The sequence below is a fragment of the Crinia signifera genome, chromosome 6 (assembly GCF_055691185.1).
Source record: "Crinia signifera chromosome 6, ASM5569118v1, whole genome shotgun sequence".
In the NCBI taxonomy this organism is placed as follows: Eukaryota; Metazoa; Chordata; class Amphibia; order Anura; family Myobatrachidae; genus Crinia; species Crinia signifera.
Window position 1 is genome coordinate 188,308,224 of NC_139222.1, and position 10,933 is coordinate 188,319,156.

At 43.0% G+C, this 10,933-nt stretch overlaps 1 long non-coding RNA gene across 1 annotated transcript; it reads right to left on the reverse strand.

Annotated features, from left to right (window-relative positions):
- Positions 1 to 348: 348 nt before the first annotated feature.
- Positions 349 to 9,871, reverse strand: LOC146007168 (uncharacterized). Its single transcript, XR_014444262.1, has 2 exons — positions 9,776 to 9,871; positions 349 to 1,110 (listed from the first exon to the last, which is right to left on the reverse strand). It is a non-coding gene; the product is annotated as an uncharacterized LOC146007168 (long non-coding RNA).
- Between the last annotated feature and the right edge of the window lie 1,062 nt (positions 9,872 to 10,933).

The window sequence follows — 10,933 nt, forward strand, 5'->3', positions numbered from 1 at the left end:
GAAAGGGAATGTACACTGTTGGAGAGGTAATTAAAGTACTAGGCTTCCTAAGTTATTATTGTTCTTTTATATAAGACTTTTCCCGACTTATCATATTTATGAACTCCATGAGGCCAGACCTGAATCCAGTGGGTATGTAAAGACAGTGGGCCAGATTCTCTAACCTTCAAAAGTGATAAAATGGAGAGTGATAAGCAGCCAGCCAATCAGCTCCTACCTGCCATGTCACAGACTGTGTTTGAAAAATGTCAGACAGGAGCTGATTGGCTGGCTGTTTATCACTCTCCATTTTATCACTTTTGAAGCTTAGAGAATCTTGCCCATAACAAAGCTATAGACAATGTTAAGAACCAGCACAAAGTATAATCTTTATTGAATATACAATCAAATGAGAAAATTAGCATAAACCAGTGTTTACCAAACTAGTAGACATTGTAACTCAACTACAAGTGATTGCATATCATGATAATAATGTACCACCGGCTTCATACCGATACATTGAATGATGGGCTCAGGGCAATGCTTAGGGAAACTAATTGGTTCCAGATCCAGACCAACTTTACCCAACCCTCAAAAAATATGAAATGGGTACTCTGTAAACACAGCCATCCACATTTCAGCAAAGTGAATAGATAAGAATCTGATACATCGGAACAATGATATGAGACAAGTAGGGACATACACAATAATCCTATAACATAGAGATTTTAATGACCCTTCATGCAAAGAGAGGTCCGGGATTATGTTGCCAAGAAATGCACATGCATAATGCTGAAATATTCCATTGGGTGCATTAAGACAAGTGCTTCTTTTCAGTTAGGTTTTGTTGACTACCAAATGCATACTACTGTAGTTTCAGCTGAGTATATTTCTGGAATCGCCCAAGCTTACCCAGCCAGAAACAAATCAGGGAAGACTGCAGAAGAGATTTCCAAGGCTTGGGTCTCTGGAGAAATGCCATGATGGCCAAGGCTGAGAGTATGAAAACAAGATTTTCCAAAACGTCAGCAGTTGAATGGAAATCTCACACAACTCTTTATCATCCTCAGTGTTATCCAGCTAAACATGTGCACGGAACACTTCTTCATATGCTGCTCACTTTACGTTTCCCTGAAAAACAAAAACTCACTATAACCCATTTGTTCATTATTAATGCAGTTTTAAATAGACTGGTTTTTGTTTCTTCAATAGAGGGTGCTGCATGAGACAGATTATTTTAGAAACCTCCTCAAATAAACTAGATATTATAGAACAATACTCATCATTCCTTTGTGTGTGTGTGTGTGTGTGTGTGTGTGTGTTTTATTACATTAGTTACCTGACCCATCAGACATCGGTCAGAAACCTGCAGCAAAATGTGACATCTTGAATTGGAATTGGAGGATGTTGACTGCAGTTCACACATAATTTTAGCGGTGGGCCTGTTTGATGCAAAACAGAAAGCAACAGGGCAGAAAACTTCAGGTGGAGCATATGTAACGAGATGTTGTCATTTGGTCTACAGCAAGATGGTCGACAGTCATTAGGTCCAAACCATTAGGTTACATAGTTACATAGTTACATACTGTAGTAGGTAAGGCTGAAAAAAGACTTGCGTCCATCTAGTTCAACCTGGTATAGATATCCATTGCTGATTTGGTAGGTTCTGGTATTTTACAGACAAATTATATTTCTTATTTGTACCCCTGGATGTTTTTATCCAGTAAATGTTTGTCCAACTTTGCCTTGAACGCATTTAATGAGCCAGCCGTTACCACCTCTCTGGGAAGAGAGTTCCAGAGTTTGACTGTTCTGACCGTAAAGAAATTCTTTCTACTAGCTGAATGAAATCTTTTTTCTTCTAATCTATACTCATGCCCTCGCGTCCTAGATTCCTTTCTAGTAGAAAATAGGGTGTGTGACAGTTCCTTATATTGGCCCTTGATATACTTGTACATGTTGAGCATGTCCCCCCTTAAACGTCTCTTTTCTAATGTAAATAGTCCCAAATTGCTTAATCTCTCCCCGTAGCTTAAATTCTCCATTCCCCTAATAAGCTTTGTTGCTCGCCTTTGGACTTTTTCTAATTCAATGATGTCCATTTTATAGTGTGGGGCCCAGAACTGTACTCCGTACTCTAGGTGAGGTCTCACCAATGCTTTACATGGTTGACATGGGTCTAGGTCGAAAGGTCATTAGTTCGACAGGTCATTAGTTCGACAGGTCATTAGGTCGACAGTCAAAAGGTCGACATGGGGTTTTTCACTGTTTTTTGAGCTGATGTGCCAACAGGCGGTATTGCATGCCCTACCATCCACTAGGGCTTGGTGGGAGAATAAAATAGTGTGCCGAGCGTAGTGAGGCACCGTGCCCAATGCATTGCGAGCACAGCGAGAGATGCGAGGGGATGCTGTGCACTTTAAACTGTGTCCATGTTGACATTCCGGTAACAAAAACAGTGAAAAACCCCATGTCCACCTTCTGACTGTCGACCTAGACATTGTCAAACTAATGACCTGTCGGACTAAAAACCTTTAGAACTAATGACCTTTTGACCTTTTCCCATGTCGACCTACACCCATGTCGACCTTTTCCCATGTTGAAATCATGGTGTTGACCTAATGACTGTCGACCATCATGCTGTAGACCAAATGATCCCAACCCTATGTAACATGTGCAGAGGGATTTAAGCTGTGTACACATGGCAGCGATATATCGGTCGGCGATATATCGCTGAGCGATATATCGCTCAGTATCCCGTTTGCATCAGCGACCAGAGATGGTCGCTGATGAAAAAGAAACTGCCGGGGGGGCCCAGCAGTGGAAATCAGCTGGTTGCAGGACTATGTTCCTGCGACCAGCGATCACTATGGGGGAAAACGGAAGCGAGCACCCAGCAATATATCGTCGGTGCACACTCCCATTGCAGGCAATATGGTCGCTCAGCGACCATATTGCCCGCGATATTAGCAAAAATCTCCCCGTGTGTACACACCTTTAGATATGGGTATGTCAGGTTTTTTTCTGTGCAGGGTAAAAACTGCTGCTACTCCATGATACCACCATCTCAGGAGTAGTGAATGCAGAAATAGGTGCAAGTTGTTGTTGCAGAGAGAAGGAGAGTTCTTGAAAATTAATATCATTAATATTTCTGCGGACTTGAGGTGGATTGAGGGATATCCAGGCAGTTCTCATCCACATGGCTGCCAACAGGGGGGTGCCGTGGGTACAGTTGTCCCGGGCCCCGGCATCTGGAGCTGCCCGGGCAGCTGCCCACAGTGGCACAGCACCACCCCCCGGCACCCGCACAACGCCTTCCCCAACCGGCGGCCCCCCAGCCAGGCACGCACAATACACAGTGCAGCCTGCAGAGCACAGAGCCTAGGATACAGAGGGTCTCGGAGCTCTGCAGGCAGCACTGTGCAGTGTGCGCTCCCGACCGTCCGTGAAGGTGGGAGATGCCGTGCTGCCGCTGCTGGTAAGTAATGGAAATGGGGGGGGGGGGGGGTAGGGGGAGGCAGGGTGCGTGCGTGCGTGCGGGTGGGCCCGGACAGAAGGTCAGTCCCGGGCCCCACCATTTCTAGTGGCGGCCCTGCTTCTCCAGTTTCCAAACCTTCAAGCGTTCCCTGAAAACTCACCTCTTCAGGCTAGCTTATCAAATTCCAGAACCAGCCACTTAATCTTCATACAGTATACTGTTCCTTTCTAATCACATCCCCACTGTACAGTCCACACATATCCACTTTCTTTCTTTTTCACATTTTCATCCTCCTGACCCCTGGCCAAACTGCTGGGTCATCGCATCTTACAGCACACCAGGAACCTTTGCATTCTGGTGGAATTAATGCCTATTTCCCAAATTTTCCATATAAATTATAAGTTTGTGAGCAGGGCCCTCATACCTTTGACTGTCTGTAAATTCCCAGTTTGTTGTATCACCGTCTCCTATTGTAAAGCGCAAAGGAATATGCTGCGCTATTTAAGAAACTGTTAATAAAAAAATATTGCATCTAGCCCACAAATATGAGACAGCTGCAATTTAGATTTCAGTTTGAACACACCTCACCCAAAACTAATTACTGTACATTTTTATAAATTATTCCTTCAAATCCATTTCTATGTATATGCATGTTTGTCTATAAAATTGCAGTGTGGGGTTTTATACATGGAAGATTATATTATTTGGAATCGATAAGTGTAGAACAGTTATTCTTGCATGCATTTAAAATGAAGACACATTGCAACATAAATGAGTTGCATTCCTCTGAGAGCAATAACAATGATGTGCTTGAATCTTTCAAACTTTATTGTGCAGATGTCTCACAGGACACAATACAATAGTTTAACGGCTATTTCAACTGCATCCATCTTGCGATTTATTACCAGTAATTTAAATGGAAACAAAGCTGTTTGTGTGTTTTGAAGCTTTCACGGGCAATTAATTTTAACTGCTGCAATGTATATTGACCCTTGTAATATGCAGTTAAGATTCCATTATATGTAAAATTGAAAAACAGCACTGTTGATCCTATCCTGGTCATTTTCTTTTGTTTTATGTCACTAGATATTTACAGTATATAATACCAGCACTGTCTGTGATCATATCCTAATAATATGCAGTTACAAGGTCACTGAACATGTCTGTGTCAGATCCCTCAGACAGCAGTGCTGTGAAGAGAAGCCATAGGTCTATTTCGCACGCCCCAGCTCCTGCCGGGTGGCTAAATCCTGCACGGCCAGGAAGCCATGGCACACACAGTAGTTTACAAAGAACGGGATGGCCACAGCCAGGCAGCCGTAGCTTCCAGTGGTGGAACCCGGCTGCAACCGGGCGGCCGGGCCATGGCAGTCACGTGTGAATGGACAAATTTGTGTCCATTATTAACTGCTGTGTGTGGCACGGCTTCCTGGCCGTGCGGGGATTCGCCGCCTGGCCGGAGCTGGAGCGTGTGAAATAGCCCATAGGCTTCTATGGGGTTACGCCAGCTCTAGCTGCACAGCCCTGCCGGGAGGGGATTTAGTACATTTCAAAATGCAGAACATACCCAGAAAACAGGGTTTTACCACATATTTTCTTTAATAGATCCTGCCCTTTAGATACATGAAAATTTTATTGATTGAACCCTCTCAGGTGGGCCTACTCATCAAATAATATTTGCAAGATTTCTCCTGAAAACATCAGCTTTCAGAAGGTACCTCAACAAGACTTAGTATGTCTCTGGGCGCTGATAATCAAAGCCAAACAAATAGATTGTTCCTAGGTGCCAATCAGATATTCTGTGAAATTCACTTCTCGGATGTCCTCCTCAAAAGGATAGTACCCAGAAAAATGAAAACACACAAGGCATACAATCAGTTGCGGCTCCTGCTATTGGGCTGCAGGACTGCAGCCCCTCCAGTGAAAACCAGGAGGTTTCCAGTGTAAAACAGACAGACAGCCATTCCTATTGGAAGCTGCTACTGCCCATCATACAGAGGACTGAAAACTCCTCCCCCACTTGGGCTGCCAGTACATGGAGCGATGACAGCAGTAGCTTGCCAGCAGAGCAGAAAGCCATTCTGTGTACATCCCCAGAGCTACAGTGCTTCTATGGGCTGCTGTCTGTGCAGCCCAGCAGAAGCAAATTCTCTGCAGTGAGCATACAGTACCTAGACTTCATTGAGTCACTCAGTGTGATGCAGCTGAAGGAAAGTATGCATTGCACCAGAGAGGTGCATGGAAAGTTTATTTATTTTTATAATATTTGAGCCTCTGTGAATGATATTTATTTAAACTATTATTTGTGTGTAGATCTTTTATAAAAGTATAATTTTCTGTACTTTATAATCAATATTAAAGTTATTCAAAGTGTGTATTTTGCTCTGTACCTGTGTTTGTGTGCATATGGGTACATCATTTGTTTACAGTATATGCACAAAAACACTGGTACAGAGCAATCACAATCAAGGTTACTTTATTCCAAAGTTTAAGGTGATTTAAAGTAGATTATCTGTATGTTGTGTTCTGTTTGCAACGAGCAGTACCCAGGCAATTGCAGCCCCCCTGCCACTGCATACAACAGTGGGGATAGCTGCGCAGTGGATCTGATCCAGGGGGAAGGAGGACATACCAGGGACGCCTGTATTGTATTACCCTCTTATGCCCTTTTGTCTGCATTTGTTTGTGGACCATCCTATTTTTTTTCTTTTGCATATTATTAATACATTGGAATGTTAATTGGATGCCCATGGTGACTTCAGTGTCAATCCCTATACGCTGTATGTCTACGAAGTGTAGACCAACCTAAACCGTACAGGCCCTGATATATTCTTTTAATATTGGAAAAGAAACCCTAAGAGAAATTGATAGTACTTCACTATTGTATGCCTTGTGTGTTTCCATTTTTCTGGGTAATATCCTTTTGAGGAGGACGCCCGAGAAGTGAATTTCACGGAATATCTGATTGGCACCTAGGAACAATCTATTCGTTTGGCTTAGAACCTCAGCGCCCAGAGATATATAAGTCTTGTTGTGGTATTGTATGTGGGAATGTGAGGTGTCACATTTTAACTTAAACATATCTCAGAGCTGCAGATATTGAAGACATTGCCATACCTTTATAAATAATTCACAGATGTTCTGGGAGGTGTTCTGGTAATAATACTGCATCTAGTTTTCATTTATGCCAGTTTTTATTTAATATCTTAATAATTTCCCTTTCTGTGGCATTATATTGGGTTATAAAGGGGGGAAAATATTTTCTCCTATTTCTTCATTGTCTGTGTCTCTTTCTTTTATAGGCTAATAAGTCTGATCTTTTCTTGTTTCCTGCTTTTAATTTTGATGTTTCAATCAACTCTTGTGGGGTAGCCACATTTATTAAATCTTTTAACATAAACATATTCCTTCTCATTGAACCTTTCCAGCTTCCTACAATTACTCATGAGTCTGGTAAACTGGAAAAACTGTGTATTTTGTTTCCAAGACGGAAGATGACAGCTTGTAAATGCAAGATAGCTATTGCTATCTGGCCAAGTTCTGTGACGAAATGCATAGGGGCATAGCCCGGAATTCTACCTCCGTCTGGGCAAACAAAGGTCTCCCGGCATTCAGCAGTGGGTTATATTCTAGCAGCAGGTGAGTTTTATACGGCCTACACACATGCCGATATTAAGGCATTTTCTAAGTGATTTTGCTTAGTTTGGCAAAGTCGCTTAGCAAATGCCCTCACATCGGTGTATGTGTGGGGGCTATATCGGCAGCCGTGCGCGTCCCCGGGCGTCTTTATTGCTGGCCGAGATTGATGGACAGTGTCCATCAATCTCGGCATCGGCAGTGTTCTCCCACCGGAGAACACTGGCGCTGTCTGCTCGCTTAGCACACAGAGCTGACAGCTCGCTCTGTGTGTGGGCTGTCAGCTCTGTGTGCTATGCGATAGCGGCGCAGCACAGCCCGACCTAGCATAGCTAGGTCGCCCTACACACATCGCAATGTGTGTAGGGCCCATTAGTGTGAAGTTGTCACATTGTGATCATCTTTTTAAAATAATAATTGATTTGCTCTATGAGGTGCCCCTCCTGTTTTATATTTTATAAATAAATATATACTGTACTGTATATAGCCAGGTAGTATAGAAATATATACTCAGACAGCGGCACTCAATGGGTGTTTGAAAACGTGTATTCAAGCGGTCCAACGTTTCGGGGACTAGCCCCTTTGTCAATAATTTTAATCAACTGTATGCACTTTTGTATTCCTGTGTACCCACAGGGAACGTGACATGCTGCAGCTTAGCACCAGTCGCCGGAAACAGCACTCACTCAATCACAGGTAGCCTATAAAGCTCGGAGCCTGAAGACGTGCATTAAAGCACGAAACGTTGCTTAACCTTGAGACCTCCGTGTCCATTGATTGTATTTGTCTATCTGATCGTCCTACGAGTGCTGAACAACCTGCCTAGTTTTATATATATATATAGAAATAAAGTGGGGGGTTGTTAGGAGTGCGCTCTAATGGTACCACCTAGCAAATGAGTGTAAAAATAAGCATGATATAACAATCATTCATTTTTCTGAAGTGGAATTTGAATATTCAACAATGCAACGTCGACTTCGTTCAAAGTGTAAGTCTTTATTTAAGAATCCCAACGCGTTTCGTCAAGACAACTTCATCAGGGGCATTGCAATATAAGGGGTTATTTAACATGGAAGGTATTCCTTATATTGGGCAATGTTATAAAATCAATAGAAAGTAGTAGGGGCTGGTCCCCCAGGGTTAATCAATACCCTTTAGAAAAACTTGAGTTGGTACTCTCGTATCTATAGGATACGCTGATCCACACTAGTGGATGATAATTTGGAAGCCTCAAATTTCCAATCTCACAGTAACCACTGTAGGGATATAGCAGTCACACCTACTGCAGGCTGAGATAGACCCATATATATATATATATATATATATATATATATATATATATATATATATATATATATATATATATATATATATATATATATATATATATATATATATATATATACAGTGGTGGTGACGGTGCTCTGCTGTGTCCATCTACAATTGACTGTGTGGCGGTGCTGTGTACATCTATAAGAGACTGTGTGGGTGTGCTCAGGGCCGCCAAGAGAAATCCTGGGCACCGGTAAAACAATTTCCTATTACTATGTGTTTGTTTGTCTATTATACCCCAATTTCTGTTTTTTACCTTCCTTTACTGTTTATATTATCATTTGTCTATAAAAACTTTTTACTTTAAGTACAGCGTGTCCTCCATCATTGTGCTCAGCGTGATCCTATCATTCTTTATACATCACTACCTTATTGACAGCGCGGTGTGTACCCCCCAAAAAATACCTATTTAGGTTGACATGCATTGGATCAATCACTGAAGGTCAACAGGCCTTAAGTTGACACCTGAAATATGTTGACATGGCTAAGGTCGACAGGGTTGGAAGGTTGACGCAAGCATTAGGTCAACAATCAAAAGGTCGACATGATTTTTTTCAAGCCAACATGTGCCAATAGGCGGTATTTCATGCCCTACCATACACTGGGGCGTGGAAGGAGCATAGAATAGTGTGTCGAGCGCAGCAAGGCACCGTGCCTGAAGCACGGAAAGCACAGCGAGCCATGCAAGGGGATGTGGTACACTTTGATGGTGTCCATTTCAATTATGTCAACAAAAAACATGAAAAACTCATGCCGACCTTTTGACTGTCGATCTTGCCATTGTGCTTGTGTTGACCTTTCAACCCTGTCGACCTTAGCCATGTTGACCAATGTTAGGTGTTGACCTAAAACCTGTCAACCTTCAGTGGTTGTCAATGCATGTTGACCTAAACTGGGTCGACCCAATGGCCCATACCCATCTACAAGTGGCCGTGCGACTGTGCTGTGTCCATCTACAAGTGGCTGTGTGACTGTGCTGTGTCCATCTACAAGTGGCTGTACTGTGACCATTAAGTGTCTCAGGGCTGTGCAATAATATGCTATATATATATATATATATATATATATATATATATATATATATATATATATATATATATATATATATATATATATATATATATATATATATATATAGAAGAATGCAATAAGTGTCACTCCAGGGGACTTTAGTCAAGCAATTTTATGTTGCAAAATGTAGCAAAGAAGAACAAGTTACATGTTCAAATAGGTCGACGTTTCGATACCATTAGGTATCGTCTTCAAGACAGCATGTAACGAAGTATAACATCAAGGTACAGAATACAATAAGCCCGCACGGCGGCGGGACCCTTATAAATAGGTACTTACCGGCTACGTGTAGTCAGGTCGGGTGCCGGGTGCAGAGAGCGCCTCTCCCGTGAGCTGGGACGGGGCGCACACTGCTGACGTCACCCATCATCACAGCATAGTAATGCTGCGTGATGGAGTGCGTCCCCGGCAACCCGACTAGACTCCCAAAAGCCGGGGGCGTGACTGCAGAGTAAATACATACGAGGCCTGGATGCAATGGCCAATGTCAATTAAAGAGGATCGCAAACAATGATTAAATGTGTCATAACACGGGGGTGCAGGGCCGTGCAACACCGCAATAATAATGATGCTGAGTGAGGCTGTAAGCAAAGTGCAGCATTCAGTGTAACTGGCAGCAAGCCCTGCGGCACATCGTGGCAACGGGGGACCGCGGTATCAATACATAAGTGCACAAATATATGGCTGCTGAAAAGTGTCGACACCACCAGTGTCGACAAACAACAAACATAGTGGGAAGGGCTGGGTAGATAACAACATGATGCAGGTGATGAGGCTATGAATGGGAGGGACATGGACAGTGTCACAAAACAGTGGACTGAAGAAAGTTAAACTGTCAGGTGGACGGAGGCATGTCAACGGGCATGGGCTGAGACTAGATGAACAGGCTCCAATTCAAGCGGTCGTTTAGTCCTTTTGGTTTGACAGTTTGTAATTTGTAGATCCCAGAGCCGGCCCTAGCCTAAATGATGCCCTAGGCAAGATTTTGGCTGGTGCCCCCTAGCACCACCACTAGTTCCGCATCTGACCCTGCTCCCCTTTCCCAGCACGATCAACCCTCATCATAGCAGTCATCATTTTGGTGCTCCTACCCGCAATATTTTAAATAGAAACAGTGCACACATTCGGTGCGCAGCCCAAACAGGGGTGTGTTCTTGCTGGGAAGGGGCATGGCCACACTATAGTATCCCCAATTAAAATTATGCCACACAGTAGTGCAAATTAATTCACATTAATTCATGCGATGGTGTCCCTTATTCACGTTACATCACACAGTAGTACCACTTTACCTTATGTACATTATTATTCACATTATACCCTTAGAAAAAAATCCTGAGAAAATAATGTATTTTAAGCACCTCCATGGCCATACTGCAACCCAGCACAAAGCAGTGTGTGCTGGGCAGAGGAGAAGAGCTGCAGCTGCTGCTGTCACTT